We start from the raw sequence: 17,985 nt of genomic DNA on the forward strand, positions 1-17,985 counted from the left end.
GTACAGATCACTTTAAAACATTTGCCAAACCACTCTGCAGTCCCTGGACTTCCTTGTTGGTGCCATTTTGTGAGCTCACGCTGGCTGGCAGTCTCGTGCTGTATTTCCACCATTTTAAAAAATTTCAGGGGGTCATGTCCAGTGGTGGGATTCAAATGATTTAACAACTGGTTATTTGCAAGCACCATTTTAACAACTGGTTCTGCCAATGTGGTGAGATCCTGCTGACTCCCACCACTGGTCATGTCTACATACCCTGTTTCCCCGAATATAAGACATCCCCTGAAAATAAGACGTAGTAGAGGTTTTGCTAAAGTGCGAAATATAAGGCATCCCCTGAAAATAAGACATAGTGCATCTTTGGAAGCAAAAAATAATATAAGACACTGTCTTATTTTCGGGAAAACACAGTAGCTACATGGTCACAGCCCCTAGAGCCGTGGTGGCGAACCTTTGGCACTCCAGATGTTATGGACTACAATTCCCATCAGCCCCTGCCAGCATGGCCAATTGTTGGCCATGCTGGCAGGGGCTGATGGGAATTGTAGTCCATAACATCTGGAGTGCCAAAGGTTCGCCACCACTGCCCTAGAGAATCACAGCATGAGGCTTTGAAGCCTTGTAGCATCAAATCAACAGATTTGTGAAAAAGCCTTGGAAAGACCACAAAATGGTGGCCAGGAAGCATTTTTGTGGGGTTGAGTGTGGACAAACAGGTTTTTTTGGAAACATTTTGCAAACATTTACAAAATATTTTCAGGAGTTTGTGCGGAAAGGGCCAGGGTCCGGTAAATACAAGTGTGACGGAAACAGTTCCATCTTGAAGGCCCATTCTCCATTTGCGATAAACTCCAAATGACCTCCCCAGAACTCTTCGTGTCACCAGTCTGCCTTGGTCCCTCTACAGTCATTCAGTTCTGCCTTTGTATCACAGCAGAACAACACCACCCCCTGGCAAGAAATGGACCCTCCTGTCTCTGGCCCTGATGGAGCGCTGCCATGGTGCCGCCCTGATTCCTAGAATTCACCGGCTGTTCTGTGCAAAGCTGTTCTTCCAGGAACTGTCAGTCCACCCGGCCTTTGGTTGGGCGTGGAAACGGTAACACCCAGTGAGGCATGTCGTCGACTGTGGTCTCTCAAGCCTAACTGGAAACAGCCTCTCTCGTAAATCCACAATGAGACATTACCACAGAGGCACGCATGCCAGAAAGGCAGCTTTTCATAAAGCGCAAGAAGGGATTTTTCTCATTTTCTCATTTTCACTGTTACTCTAAGGAGAAAATTAGGAGGGGAAGGGAAAGGCAGGAATACTCCCTCCAGAAAAGCTGACTTCCTCTGGAAAGGAAAATCTCCATCAGATAACCCCATGGGAGTTGCTCAGGTGTGGTCCAGTTCATTTGAATGACATAAACGGAAGTTGCCCTGGCTGGATCACAGGTGTGAATGCATTTTGTCTGCACTGAAGGTCATTTTGTGCAGTGTTGTTTCCTTGAATACCTGAAGGAAAACGGTACCTGGGGATGTTAACTTGACCACTTCGGTGATCATCGAATGAAGGTGATCAACGGCTTATGTTTTGAGAACATTTTATCCCATGCTTCCTACATAGAGCTCGAGCATTCTCCTCTCTTCCATTTTATCCTCAAAATGTTTTAAATGAATGCCCTTTTAAAACTATTTCTTAGTCGAAACAGGCGTCATTTGTCTGTGCATTCTCTTCAAGATGTTTCCCACTGCCTTCCCTGAACTTCCTGCTGGGGCCATTTTCTCTTCTCACTCTTCTCACTTCTCATTCTTCTCACTTTCTCTCCCACTTACCAGTAGCTGGGCGCTACTGTAGGCAAGTAGCGCAGGGTCCCCCAGCACTCCCCACTACAGGGGTGGCGACAACGCAGCCACCCCGACGCTGCCGCTGTCGCGCCCCCTCAGCGCGCGTCATTCCTGGCGCTCTTCCAAACGGCGCCTTTTGATGACCCCACGCAGAGTGGGGAAGCCCGGGCAGCACGCGGCATAGGGAGGTTGTGGCAAGTGGGGAAACGCCTGTTTCTGTTTCCCCTGTTCCCCCTCCTATTTTTGGAGCATTTGAGCAGAGTTTCTTCATTTTGCAGGGGGCTAATCATTGCAGGATGGACTATAGCAGACACAGAGAATCACAGCACCCCACACACTGTGAAGCGTGGAAGTATCATTTGGGTAACATAGTCTTTAAAAAGGAAGAGATCACAAAATGATTGCCAGGCATTTTGAGGGGATAAGTGCAGACGTACATCATGGTAAATGGGGGAATTGAAAATGTTTTAGAAACGTTTTAGGGGATTTCTGCAGAAAGGGCCATTGTCTGCCCCTGGCATTCCTTGAGGGTCCCTCATCTACATACTACGCAGGGCAGACCCTGCTTGGCTTCCAAGATTTCATTTATTTTTGGATTTATATTCCGCCCTATCTTTTGAAGAACTGTAGGTTAGCTTGGGTTATCCAGGCATGGGCAAAACCCCACACACACACACACACACACACACACACACACACAAGAACATAAGAACATAAGAACATAAGAACGAGCCAGCTGGATCAGACCAGAGTCCATCTAGTCCAGCATTCTGCTACTCGCAGTGGCCCACCAGGTGCCTTTGGGAGCTCACGTGCAGGAGGTGAAAGCAATGGCCTGCTGCTGCTGCTGCTGCTCCTGAGCACCTGGTCTGCTAAGGCATTTGCAATCTGAGATCAAGGAGGGTCAAGATTGGTAGCCATAGATTGACTTCTCCTCCATAAATCTGTCCAAGCCCTTTTTAAAGCTATCCAGGTGAGTGGCCATCACCACCTCCTGTGGCAGCATATTCCAAACACCAATCACACGTTGCGTGAAGAAGTGTTTCCCTTTGTTAGTCCTAATTCTTCCCCCCAGCATTTTCAATGAATGCCCCCTGGTTCTAGTATTGTGAGAAAGAGAGAAAAATTTCTCTCTCTCTCTCTCTCTCTCTCTCTCTCTCTCTCTCTCACTCACACACACACACACACACACACACACACACACACACGTGTGTGTATGTGAATGTAAAATATCAGGCATATAAATACACTATCAATATTTCAACAGATAGTTTGGCTAAGCCCCTTCAGTAATTCTACAGGCCTCATTTCAGAAAACCTAAGGCTACATTTAAAAAAATCAACATTTTAAAATAATTTTAAATATTTTTTAAATTAAATAAAAAGTTTTTCGGAGTTTTTTTACCAATCCAAAATATACTATTTGCGCTGCAAAATGTATTTGCAACTAGCATCCTAATGGTATTTGCAAACATATTATTAGTTTGGTTGATAGAATGGGGATTTGAAGCTGTCTCTTCCAATTTCTAGTCTGATGGCCCCAGCTACTACGCTGTGCTGGTTCTTCTTTGCAAAGCCCCTAAGTAATTTACAGAACTCATTCTTAAAAGAAGTGGATAGAGGTCATTAGCTTAAAAAGAGGACTAGACAAAAAATAATGGAAAATAAATCAGCCTGAATAGTGATCCTATTCCAAACAGAAACCAATAACATGACTCCCCTCTCCTGTCTATTCCATATGGTCAACCTCATCAACTGTGAAAGAAAAAAACAAGATATTTTTCTAATGGCCCCTGAAAATCTGTTTCTCCTATTGTGTTTGGGCTCTGGTCATAGGAGCTGCATGAAGCCTCCCTGTTCAGAGGCAGTATACATCCGAATAGTAACTGCAAAAAACAGGAGCAAACCACGGCTGCCAATTAACTGAGGGGCTTCTGGGATCTTCAGTGCAACAACTTGGATGGCATCACTACAGAAATCTCTGCCAGGCAGGAACCATACCTCGCTGCAGGGCAGGATGCCAGTGTATAATCGGCCACAATGTTGTGTAAGTTGTATTTGGTTTTATTCACCATGTTCTTAATGAAGTTGAATGGCAAGATTCGGGGGCAAATGCAAGCACCTTGATTTGGATTGGATGTTCACAAGCTGTTCGGAGACTTTGAGTTGCGAAGGGGAAAATGTCAGATTACGAAACCTGCCCAAGACATGCCGCGGCTTGGAGAAGAAGCTGAATCCTGTCTTGCTGCCCTGGAAGCAGCGCAGGCATGCTCTGGCTGTGTTTGTGTTCAAAGATTATCTTCGGGTCAGGAACTCCAACAACGGCAGCAGCACACGGAGTCCGTGAATGTGCCCCGCAGGCGGCTTCTTTAAAGAAAGGGGTCAGTTGTCTCCTTCCTCTCAGATGCCTATCAGTCGGAAGGCCAGCCGTTCTTGGAGTTCACGGCATGTTCCATTTCTCTAATTTGATTGCAGCGCTGTGGAGCTGCTTGTCCAGATGCGATGGGGCGCCCAAAAGGGAAGAGAATATGCAGACTTCAGGGAGAGCAGATCCCAGGACATGCTATTATCTTTGGCATCCAAGACGTACCAGGGGGAAATGGCAGCCAGGGCAACAATGCTCAGGGCGTTCCCCCTGCCCCCCCCCCCCCCCATGCCCCACTTACCTTAGCTGGCGTAGGAGGGTGGCGGCGGTTCCGGCCAGCCTGACAGGACCAGGCCTGGTAGGACCGGGCCTAGGAGAGCCTGCCATGGGCCTGCCTGGCACCCCCCATGTGATCTAATGGGTGGCACCTGGAGTCAATTGCCCCCCCCCCCCCCCGCCCATATCCCTCTGGCAGATATGCTACTATTTGGCATCATTGACTTGGCCCAGCACTTAGCAAAAGCGCAATTCTCAAAACATTTTACAGAGAGTAAACCCCCTCGAATAAACCCAAGTAGGATTCTCAGTAAACCTACTTAGGACTGGACTCTTTTTAAGAGTATACAGAATAGACACAGCTATCAGGTACAGCTATCAGGTCGGAACACCAGGAGATCTTCAGGCCCCACCTGGAGGTTGGCAACCCTGCCACATGAGAGTCTCCCATGCAAGGTTTGGAGGAAAGGCAGCATAGAGCGCCTCCTGTCTTTATAGCCCTTTCCTGCAACCTCCACACTGGGGGCAAGGGGGTGTCTTCTGAAGAGGCCTTATGGATGGCAGACCAATGCCTGGCAGGTGTGTATATGTCTGAGAGTGTGTAAGAACTTGGGTGCTGTGTGGTTTCCAGGCTGTATGGCCGTGTTCTAGCAGCATTCTCTCCTGACGTTTCGCCTGCATCTGTGGCTGGCATCTTCAGAGGATCTGATGCCAGCCACAGCCAACACGGCCATACAGCCCGGAAACCACACAGCACCCAAGTGATTCTGGCCGTGAAAGCCTTCGACAATAGTGTGTAAGAACCTTTGCATGGGGATGACTCACCTGTAAAGGCATTCTCTTCTGCTGATGTAACAACAGATAAAAGGGTTTTCTGGAACCCAGCAGGTCTTAATAATGCGGATTAAGACATGCTGAATCTTGAAGCCCCTTCATCACTTACATGGCTTACATCACTTACACTCAAGGGGTGTTCTCTGAGGCAGAAGCACCAGAACAGAGGTCTGCAACCTACGGCTCTCCAGATGTTCATGGACTGCAATTCCCATCAGCCCCTGCCAGCACTGGCCATGCTGGCAGGGGCTGATGGGATTTGTAGTCCATGAACATCTAGGGAGCCACAGGTTGCAGACCCCTGCACCAGAAGAAGGTGGCAGCAAGAAGGAGGTGGTGAGTCTTCTTCAACAGAGGGAATTCATTCATGCCATAAAGCCTGCCCTCCGAAGCACCCCCTGTCTCCAGGGGAACTGCTCTGTGTAGTCAATTACAATTCCGGGAGACCTCCAGACCTCCCCAGGAGGTTAGCAACCCGAAGAGAAAGAAGTGCAAGCATGGCAGACATGAGGAACTGCAGGATCTCATCTCCCTCCTCAGTGGTTGTAATTTTTTGCTGCTGCCACCACGGTCTCTTCTCCTCCTCCTCATCCCAGCAGCTGCCGCTGGATACTCTGAGCTAAATCTTAATGTGGTTTTTTGGATGCGCATTGTGACTGCTACAGCAATCCAAAATGGCATCCAAACTCTGAGAGCCAGCATGGTGCAGTAGTTCAGAGTAGGTGCACTCTAATCTGGACACGGGGTTTGATTCCTTCCCTTGTAAAGATGGTGCTGGTAGGTTTTTTGGGAAGGGTTTACCCTAAAACAGGCGTAGGGAACCTGCGGCTCGAGAGCCGCATGTGGCTCTTCTGCCCTTGCACTGTGGCTCCACGAGCCGCTGGCCCCATCCACCAACTGCCCATGGTCGGCTGGGCCGCGCTGCGGGCTTCCCCTCTTGCCCGCCCCGTTGGAGCGGGGCGGGCGCTTTCCCGGCGGCCAGCAAGGCCGAGCTGCCGGCTTCATCCTTGCGGGCGCATCCATGCGCTTCTCAGAATGAGCGGAGTAAAAGGTAAAAAAACCCCTGTATATATAGTGTTATCTTTATTTTAAATGTCAAAAATTATTTATGGCTCCAAGTGTTTTCTTTTCCCGTGGAAAACAGGTCCAAATGGCTCTTTGAGTGTTAAAGGTTCCCTACCCCTGCCCTAAAACATTGAGGGAGGGGTGATTACATCATGTTTTTCATGTGTTTCCAGAAATCCCATTCATAGTTGTGATCCCCTCCCCCCAACTTCCAAAGCACAGGGTTTGTATGATCCACCCCAGTTGTGGCTAACCCTAATATACAATCACAACGTTCCCTGCAGCCATTCCCGAGGCGCTCTACCTCTCCTTTAGCTTCAGCATAGAACCAAAGTCCAGCTAACTTTTAAAAAACATTACTGTAAACAGCTTTGTAATTATCAAGCGTATTTATTACCTGGGCATAGTAATGCTTCTTTGGAAAAGCAATTATAGAAAAATCAACAAAACAGTCCAAAGGGAGAGGTGTGGCTACCCGTGGTCTATGCCACCTCTGCCTCTGTCTGCCATGTTTATCATCTTTTACATGAATGGACATTTGGACATTTGGACATTTCCTGCAGATTTGTAACCTTAAGTGCTAGAAACTTGGCTTGAAAAAACAAAGTTTTTTCATAAAACTTAGATCTCAAACTGAGTTCAGGCTGACTTTGAAAATAAACTTGACCTCAGTTAACACTGCTGAATGATTTGTGTATGTGATGGGTGTGATAGTTCTGAGGAAAAGAGGCTGGGTGTGTTTGTTAGTAACCGCACACAGTAACTGACATGGCCTATCAAACAGATTTCGCTGCAATTAAATCTTATCTTTCCATCCCAATAGGAATTGCCAGGAGAAATTGGTGTGCACAACAAATGCCTGCAGGAAAGAGAAGTACCAAAGATTTTAATTCGATAACATGCAGATGCGTGCCAGTTTTACCAAAACATTTCCTTTGGGGTTTTCCTCTCCCCTCCCCTGCTTTTTCCCACGTCTTCATCATCCGTGCCCAAGAACACCCAAACTCTCCTTTGAAGCTGAAAATCTTGGAACCCTGACTAGAGGTTTCTTAAGAAACTGAGCACTTCGGAATTAGTCAGTATAACAAAGCTTATCATAATCCTGTGTGTGCTGCCATGACTTCTTAAGAAGGGTGAGGGACGTCAAGCAAACACAGGCCGCCCTACCAATGTCATGTGTTGGACAAGCTAAGAGAATGGGCACCTCCCAGGTCTAATAAAAAATTGCCTAATCATGGTTTGTCAGTGACTTGCAAAATTAAAGGACTTACTAAATGCCACAAGCACCCCCTGGCTGGTCAAGCTGTGAGCCCCAGGTGTTGAGACAGGTGTTCTTTTAATAGATGATCCAGGTAGAGTTGCCAACAGATGGTTCTTAATAGCCTTTTCCGCACAAGTCAATGAAACTGCTTGCAAAACCTTTTCAGCCCCTCTGATTTGTTCACATTCACCCCCTCTAAACGATTCCTGGGGGCCATCTTATCCTTGTTTCATCTTCTTTTTACTTCTCCGTGGATCTGATACTTCGATGCTTCGAAGACAATTGCAACTCTTCATAAGTCATAAAGGCCCTTTCCCCACTCACTGTTTGCTGCGCGCTACTCTCGCCGAGTAGCGCGGGGTCCAACTGCACTCCCCACTACAGGGGCGGCTACAACGCAGCCGCCCCAGCTCTGCTGCTCTTGCGCCCCCTCAGCGCGGGTCATTCTGGCGCTGCTCAAAGCGGCACCTTTTGATGACCCCGCACAGAGCGTGGAGCAGTGGGGAGGCCCGGGGAACAGGACCCTCATGCTAAAAAGGTCCTGGACCAGACGAAACAGACGTCATTTTAAAAGTGGGGAAACAGCCGCACTTGAAACCTTGGGTTATATCACCTTTGGAGATACCTTTTTTAAAAAAATGAAAATAAACAGGTGAAGAGGACTGAGTGAGCTTAGAAAATGGTGCCAAGGAGGAAGTCTGGGGACTGCAGAGAGGCAGGGAAAACATTTTAAAGAGTATTGTCGAAGGCTTTCAATGACGCCAGAATATTAGTGGTGCATTTAGTTTATATGTATGCACCTTAGCAGCATTCTCTCCTGACGTTTCACCTGCATCTGTGGCTGGCATCAGATGCCAGCCACAGATGCAGGCGAAACGTCAGGAGAGAATGCTGCTAGAACACGGCCATACAGCCCGGAAACCACACAGCACCCCATTTTAAAGAGGTTCACACAGCAAGCCAAAACATTTTGTGAAGTGTTAAAGGTGTAATTTGCATGACACTATGTAAATATCACATTTTATCAGATGGAAATATCTCTATGCGCTCTGTCTTCTGCACTGGGAAGGAGAGAATCGTAGCCACTGAGTTTAATTTTCCAGTCATTTGAACAGGACTGTGGTATAGGCTACTTTTCCTGGAACGCAACTCTGTGCATGCTCTTTTTCAGCGGGCCCACTAATCTCCATAGTATTCATAAAGGGACTTGCCCCAAGCCCAAACTGTCCTCCTCATCTTAAAACATTACATACCTGTGCACTTCACCTGCCCAAGAGGTGGCAGACGGCTTTGGTTAGAACATATGTTAATTAGTACTTTCCGATGCTATAATTACCGTTCTTATCATCCCCCCTGCCAGCATCATGCTGTGCAGGGGATGATGGGGAACCGTAGTCCATAACATCTGGAGGGGTCATGAGTTTGACACACCTGTGTTAGAAAGTATTCTTTTGGCTAAAGTCGGTTTTCATTGGCCCAGGAACACCATAGAAGGAGTATAGGACTGCTACCCAAGGGTGGTGCATGAGAAGAATAACATGGTTGGGGATTTTTTCCCCACCCTGATGGAACTGAAGGCTGGTTTGTTTTTGCAGTGTCGGGTCATTAATTTGTTCCCTGGTCATGCCACCACCTCTCTTATTACACCTTCAGAGCCATACAGTCTAGCTGTGACCTTAATCACGTGTGTTTGACTATTGGAACTAGCCAAAACAGTTATTATTTATACATTTTTTTTTAAAAAAAAGAACAAATGACAGCCAAAGTGTACAAGCACAAGTCAGGATTTCAAAAGGGAAAAGTAAGAACAATTTCACTGAGAAAAGAGGCCCGTATCTTTATTTCATCAATCATGCTCTATTGTGTAGAGCCTTATTTCAACTGGGTATCGGGTGTCCATGGGAAGCTACTGTACAATAATGTATGTAAGCTGCAGCTCAGCTTCCCAAACATCTGAAAGTTTAGGGGCCTGGCCATGGGTTAATACGGCCCTGGTTGGTGACCCTATCAACTGTTCATTCCTGTTATCTGAACCCTTCAGTGGAAATTTATCCTTGTTCCGCGCATAACTTTCACTCTTGGCCTATGAAATATTCAAAGGTGAAACTTCCAATGGGTAAACCACAAGATGTTCTGAGCTGTGGAAAGATGTCCAGTCTCCCCTTGATTCTGGCCATTTTCATGGCCTCCTGCTCTCCCAGCCACTCCGAAGACTGTGAAAGGGGTTTGCGCTGTCAGAAGAGGGGACAAAACCTGCCCACCTGTCCAGCAGGTACAGCAAAGTAGGCAAAGAGTGCTTTCCCTTTCATTCTGCGTGTGGCCTGTGTTTGTCTGTGACAGTCGCTGAATTTTTCTTCTGATGAATTATTGGTAGGCTGATTTTAAAATGCATGCCTTGGCTAATATAAAACAAGTGTTCTCTGTGCAGCTGTAATGTAAACGTATTTATTAAACGCTTCTATTTTGAACACGTTTTTAGCCATTGTTACTACTCATAGCCCATACCAGACCCGCCCCCTTCCTTCACCACCCTCTTATTTATTATTCTTTACTTATTATTAACTTCTATATTTTCCTTATGTTTCAACTCCATGAGCAGGGTTATTTTAATAATTCTATTTTATCTGTTTGAATTTTTATTGCGGATTTGTGCTGGGTTGGGACTGTATTAGTAAACACATGAAATTTCACTTTCAATATTTGATATTTGAAATTGATATCTGTGTTTGATGCTGCACAGATGCAGGCAAAATGTCAGGAGAAAATACTACTGGAATATGGCCATACCTCGAAAACCTCAATCCGCTTATAGCAGGTATAATCCACTCGATGTTATGGACTATATTTCATCAGCCTCTGCCAGTAATAATTGCTGGTAATACTGATGGGAAATTGTAGTCCATACCATCTTGAGTGCCAGTTCACCACCACTGCCCCAGTACCCCAAACGTTAACATCCCATTGGTTTCAGTTCAGTTTTTTTCTCCCAAAGGTTCTGCCTTCGGATGGAAACTTCACTTCCTTCCTCGCGTCTAGAAGTAACTTTCCTCGGTCCACAGAAGATGGCCCCTCTCACTTGTGCATTCCATGCCCAGCAAACTCTTTTAATGATAAACGTGGGCAGGCAGCTTGCTTCCCGTGCGGCTCAGAGGCCACGCAACCCAAGGAAGGCCAGAAAACATGTACCTGCCTTCGGCAAGGCCGAGTGTTTCAGGTAGGGAACTCACTCCTTTGATTCCTGACTGGTGTGCACCAGGAAGGGTGATGGCTCGGTGGCAAAACAGCTGGGTCCTCAGTTCAATCCAGAGGTGGGATCCAGCAGGTTCTCACCAGTTCCCGAGAAGTGATTCACCATTTGTGTAAAAGCCGCAGAGGGGTTACCAATTAATCTGCTTTCCGCTAGAAATTCCATTAGGTCCAGTAAAAAATCATCAAGTCCTATTGTTTCCTATGTATTGGTTAATGTAAGATAGAAAAACGGGATCATTCTCCTGTTGTATTGTTTAAAACATGTTTTGTGAAATATGGTAAAAGTTCCTTGTTTAAGGAAAGTCTCTTTGATTCTAGGAAACAAATTAAGCATTTGAGTATTGGGCATTTGACAGGCAGTCAATTAGAGGAGAAGTAGTTGTTTCTGTTGGCAGTAGACCGGACTTGCTATAATGAGTTTAAATTATGGACGGAAAGATACCAGCTGGAAATTAGAACTTTTGTTTTACAGTAAGAGTTTTTTACAGTAACAGAGAAATTACAATGCCCCTCACTTCCCCAGAATGCCCTCAGCCCCACGCCTCATCGTATTCCTACCAGCCCCATTGGTGTTATCACTAATTGTTTGAATCCCACCACCAAGGGAACCGGTTACTAAAATTCTGGATCCCACCACTGGTTCAATCCCCGGCCTCTCCCATTAAAAGGATCAGGTTGTAGGTGATGCTTGGAAACTGGAGAGCCACTGCCAGTCTGAGTAGGAAAAAGAAGAGCTGGGCATTATAGCTCACTTTTCTCTCCCTACAAACTCTGTTCCCTTCCTCTCCCCACAACAGACACCTTGTGAGTTAAGTGGGACTGAGAGAGAGCAGAGAGAACTGTGACTGGCCCAAGGTCACCCAGCAGGCTTCATGCGCAGGAGCAGGGGAAACAAATCCAGTTCACCAGTTTAGGAGTCTGCTGTTCTTAACCACTCTCCATGCTGACAATACTGACTTTGACTGACTGATGGTCTGATTCAGTAGAAATCAGGTTCATACGTTCACACATGCAAGTTTCCTTGACAGAGCCATTGAGCCTTACAGCCCTGGTCTCCGCCTGGTGGAACGCCTACCACTCAGCACATCCGGCCCCGCGGACCTTGGGAGTTCCGCAGGGCCTGCAAGACTGAGCTGTTCCGGCTGGCCTGAGAAACCAGCCGCTAACGGGTGCCCTCCTTCCTGTGGCCCCGACACCTAGTTACATACCAGCTTAACATGACCGCCATGCCTTTCCAGGGAGAGAATTTTAAACAAGGAAACTGGGTGCTAAATCCACACATTAATTATATCTCTAGCCATTGAGATTGTAAACCAAATTTCTGGTTTTATCGCTGCTTTTAAATGTTTAACTATTTTATATTGTCATTTTATATGTTGTACACCTACCAGAGTCCTTCGAGGGATAATGGTATAAAGTTTCCACTAAATAATAATAATAATAATAAATGAAGTGAAAGGCATGCATGTGTAAACCATCTGGTGGAGGAGGGTTTGGGATACGTATTTTTGGATACAGCAGTCAGACAATCTGAGAATGCCTGCTGAGTAAGAGGCTTAAAAAAGCAGGACTGAGCTTCCCCAACACTCTTCATAGGTGTCAAACTTGCGGTTTGACACCTGTGCTTCTAGATGAAATGCATCTTCTCCCCCTCCACCCCTGCTTCCCCTTATAGCCTAGTGATGCTTCAGTGTCCCTCTGGATATAAAAGCCCTGTACAGAAGCATTGCAGAAGGTGGGACTGGTGTCAAGCAGAGCCACCCTCGATCTGTAGAGACGGTGTTGTCCCTGAACCAAGAGGGTCAATGAAGCTAACGGCGAAGAGGGATTCACTACTGTTCGAAAAGGTACCATATGCGCAATGTAAACCATCCCGACATGCGATCAGTGCGGCTTTATTTATTTATTAAAGCAGTTTTACATCACCTTTCCTTGTGGTTTAAGGCAAGGTACAAGTCACGTTTAAAAAAATGTATTGTCAAGGTTTTCATGTCGGAACATTATGTTAGGCTGGTTGGTCAGAATTAGCCAGATTCAGGTATTGGCACTTTCAGAGATCCTCTGAAGATGCCAGCCACAGATGCAGGCGAAACGTCAGGAGAGAATGCTGCTAGAACACGGCCATACAGCCCGGAAACCGCACAGCACCCAAATAGTTTAAAAACATTTCCAGATAACAATAGTAATAATAACAGCAGCAACAGCAGCAGCAACAAACCCCGAACAAACCCTTCCCATCAAGTCCTTCTTTTTCCCAGAAGGTGAATGTGTAATTTGGGATCGGCTCCAGGCTGATTTAGTCAGTTCTAGACCATGCTGTACAGGATGCATACAGAAACCTTTATGGACACAGTCTGAAGAATTGCTATGGAGACCACGAAACACTCGCATGCTGCTTTGTGCTGTTTTGATTGGACTTGACCAAAAAAAATCATAGTCACAAGTTCTGAATGTTGCTTGGAACTACGATGATGGCTGAAATCTCTTGTGGTGTTAAAAGCCCTCTCTCTTTGCTGCCACTTTGGTAACAGATATTGTAGGTTCGCTCATCTGATCTGTCTTTAGTTGAAGTTACCTGTAGAGTCACAGCTGTTGCTCCAGAGCACAGCTGAACTTGCCACACCAAAGGGGAAAAAAGACACAGCTCTGCTTCTCCTTGTATGTCTTCAGGCTTTGCAGCTTGTTTGCATGCCAATTTTTTAAATAGGGTGCTAAATCTGAAGTGGCAGGTAGGTGACATCTCAGGTCTGGCAAAGCTTTAAATCCGAACTAGTTGGCTGCTCTGGTTTTGCTGGTGTATTTATTGTGATCAAAGATCAGCCAAGCAGCTCAAGTTTAGCAAAGGTCTGCTAGCTAAAACACAGGTGCTTAGATTAGAAGACACAAATGTAGAATAAGTATATTTCAGTCCCCACTGCTAAGGGGGCCAACTCAACTCAAAGGCCCCTTCTGCACATGCAGAATAATACACTTTCAATCTGCTTTTAATGCACTTTGCAGCTGGATTTTACTGTGCGGAATAGCAACATCCACTTGCAAACAGTTGTGAAAGTGGATTGAAAATGCATTATTCTACATGTGTGGAAGGAGCCAAAGTTGAAGCCACTCCCCACCAGCCCAGCTGCCCTTGTGTGGGGACTGAACATCTTGAGAGTCTTTCAGGAGGTAGCAGATTGCCAAAGTAACAGCTGCTCCGTATCTATTGATCTTGTTCTGTTTTCACACCCTTTACTAGGTTTGTGCTCTCCCCGGAAGATTATCAGGGTTACGATAAAGTTCTTGGCCTGTGCCTTTGCCAAAACGAGAACCTGGACCAGCTGTGCAACCCCCAGTGCAGAAGGCGACAAAGCGGCATCTTGCAATTTGCCTGCCACCCCAAACCTGCCCGACTTTCCGTGACTTACAGAAACAGGAGCCAGGTAAGAAAGCAAATGGGCCACTCTGCATTCGAAGGCCATTTAAACAAGGCAAGGGAGGTTTGTGGACCAGGACCCTCACCCACCTTTCCAATGGGGCTCACCCACACTATTTTCACTGGGGAGAGGGTACCCCAGAACCATCCCTTCTAACTTCTTTTAGGTTGACATATTATTAGAAGAGATCACAGCTTCTCCACACGTGCTGGATTTCCATGCTCATGAAGACTGCTCCTCAGAGGAGAATAACGAATCCCATCCTGTATATGTGGTTAAAACAAATGGTAAGGGAGAAAATCTATAGTTTCCTCATGGTCTCCCCCCTCTAATTCAGGGGTCCACAGTGTGGTTTCTGTGGGCACGATGGCACCTGCCAACACCTTTCTGGATGCCCGTCAAGCATTTTTTTGGGAAATGGGCAGGACCAGGTGTAGCTTCCATTGGAGATTTGTTTAGCGGTGCAGGTTTTTGAAAACATTGCTTTGGCAGCAGCTGCCACTGTAACACAAGGATGTGTGACTGAAAGTTAGCAGCAGCAGCCATTTTGTGGCTGGTCCCACCTCCCTTGGCCGCCATTTTGTGGCTGACACCGTGTTAGAATTCCAAAAGTGTCACAAGCTCAAAAAGGTTGGGGGGCCCTGCATCAGAATTTCTCCAGATAAAATAGTGCTGTGAAGGTGTCGTGAGAGACTTAATTTTAAGGATGCTTTTGAATATCTTTTTATCCCAAACTCTCTCTGGATTTCAACATTCCAAATCAGCTGGGCCACAGCAAATTTCTTTTTGGCTTTCAGGAAATGGGTTCTTGGGAATATACAATCCAGAGCCAGAGCTGCTACACTCGTTCTTTGCCTCAAGTGAGATTCTGATGGCCTCCCATAACCTGTCGCAGAGGTCCACGGCTTCCCCAGGTACGGCCTTTTAGCAAAATCACAAAACGGTAAAAAATAATTGCACATTAGTACACACAGGGGATCCTGTATACAGAGCCCATTTCACTGAAGTTTTGTGTTTCCACAGACAAATCTGACAAAGAACATTCTAGATTTTACAGGGCACAGATGCAACCATCCAATTCGACGCTGACAATTTCATTTACTGGTATCCTGAACCCAACCACGTGCCTTAGAATCCACAACATGATCATGTTCATTGTTTCTAAGGAACATTATCCAGTCTATGATGTGTAAGTATAAATGCTGAACCCAGTAGAACTTGGCTGGCTGGGACCACTGTTCACAAAAATAAGGTATACTACTTATGCCGACATAAATGGAAGAATGATTAGAACTTCATTCACACACAGGCATTCACCTGTGCTTTGTGATTGTCAATGTGTTGTATGAGCCTTGATTATTAAGGGCCACAGATGACGTTCAGCATCTGTGAACCCAATCTGTAGACAGCCATGGAGTTTTAGAGAAGAATTAAATCATTTAAAAATTCTGTGAGCACCTGATCCTAATTTTTGAATGGCCGAATTCTTCTCTAAATTTTTATTTATTTATTTCATTTTTTATAGGGATGCTTTTGGCAGAGGCATTTTACTTTTGGGTAAAGACTGAATTATGTAGCTGTCAGTTCTATGTCTCATTTATCATAATTTATACAATGGTGTTGGGTGCTAAGCTTCCAGTCACTGGCATGTCATATATATATATGCCAACACCTTTCTGGATGCCCGAATATGTATATACCTTTATAACCTTTATACCTTTATAATGTTTATACCTTTATATGTATATACCTGTATAACACCTTTCTGGATGCCCGAATATGTATATATATATACACAGTAAAACAACAATCATATTAAAACCCCATTAAAACAGCAGATTAACAAAATTACATTGGCGTCCAGCATAAAACTTCATAAACCCACCCTGGGAAGAAACAAAATAATGGGGCGGAGGGCCCCCATAAGTATTAAGGGGCCCAGAGTGTAAAGGGATGGGGATGGGGGAATTTTATTGCGCAACTTGAGATGCTAATTTACATTTCTTAAGAGGAAGGAATCAAGATTTTGTATTCATTTACAAATGGATCAAGATGGCTGTCAGGCTGCACACAGTTGTTCACATTCCCTGAAGAAAATCATGGCGTGAACCCTGCTGTCCTTCCAGCAGCCATCTTGGCAAAACATTGGCTTTGCCGCCTCTATGGAAAGCACATACAAATTAGAAACCTATTGCTTGTTCTGGATTTAAGGCCATGTGGGCAACCAACGTTTGTCTTGTGGACTGTTCCTAGCAACAACCTGTACAATACGAACAGCCAGTTTGACTGGGGGGATTTCCGTGGCCTTGCCGAAGAAGCCACGTTGACCGGCCACTCCAGCAACGCCTTCCTCTTCTTTTACCAGTTTCACGATCCGGGAACTTTTGTCTTCCGGCTTAGCAGCAACCAGCACAAAAGAATGGTTTGTTTCAGGGCAATGGCGTGTGTGGTTTACCATTGCTTACCACAGAGTTTTCAATATGGTATAATAGTATTTGTTTGCAACTGTAGTGTGTGGTCTGCTGTCTCCGTGGCAGCAGTGGGCAATTGGTTTATTGGTGTAGCTGTGCCATTCCTCTGTTTCTCCATCCCATTCTAGAAGATGGGTTGGGAAAGAACCAGAGACTGATTTCATTCATACATTGTCAAGTGCAGCAAACTTCAAATAGATATTTCTTCCTGTGTAGCTCTCAATATAGTCACAGACCCAATGCAGGCACATTGAGAACTGCCTTTCTGCTTTTTACACATGCACACCACTAGTGGGAAAAGGGGCTTTTCACTTGAGTTTTCCTCATTGGTTCTGGCTTCATACAGCTTTGGTTTATCCCGAAGGGCAGTGGATGCATAACTCCATGGCATAAGTGCCATAGGGTGGCACCCTCGTATTCCTCTCTGTAAGGCACGCACAGAACCCCCCCCCCACACAATAACACATACAATATCTAGGCTGGGTCTGAGCTGGTTGGGTCTTCGCATTATTAGCATTAAACCTAAGACCTAGTTTTGGGGAGGCAGTGTAGGTAACCCTGTTAAGTGCTGTTAAACCCCACTAATTTTCATGTGAAGAACTAAAGCATGATCCTTTACCTGGGTGTAAGCTTGGTTGCTGGCAATAGGGCTTGCTTCTGAGTAAACCCTCCTAGGGTTGTGATTCACCTGATGGAAGAGTTGCACGATTGCTCCAAAGCAAAGCCACCGACTACCACCAAGCTTACTCCCAAGTAACACATGCCTCGGAGCCAACCATTTTTCTAAACTAAAACCTCAGTATTCAGGTTAAATTGCTGTGTTGGCACTTTGCAATATATAAGTGGGTTTTGGGTTGCAATTTGGGCACTCGGTCTCGAAAAGGTTCGCCATTACTGCTGTAGGGATACCAGCCCCGGGGGGGGGGGGGGGTCCTCGAAATTACAACTCATCTCCAGACTACAGAAATCAGTTTCCCTGGAGAAAATGGATGCTTCGAAGGGTAGACTTTATGCCTTTGTACTCCACAGAGGTTCTTGTGCCCCCTGGGCTTGGTGATTCGGTAAATCCAAATCACAGAACCACCACCCAACAAGCTATAGTTCAGCGCTCCATGCAGGATCTATCCCCACCCCCAGGGCTTTTCAAGCCCTGTGGGGCTTCAAAAACATTGGCAGGGAAAGGATTGGCCAGATCCTGAGCATGCAGGATTTATCCCCTGC

The sequence above is a fragment of the Sphaerodactylus townsendi genome, linkage group LG12, assembly GCF_021028975.2.
Source record: "Sphaerodactylus townsendi isolate TG3544 linkage group LG12, MPM_Stown_v2.3, whole genome shotgun sequence".
Lineage (NCBI taxonomy): Eukaryota > Metazoa > Chordata > Lepidosauria > Squamata > Sphaerodactylidae > Sphaerodactylus > Sphaerodactylus townsendi.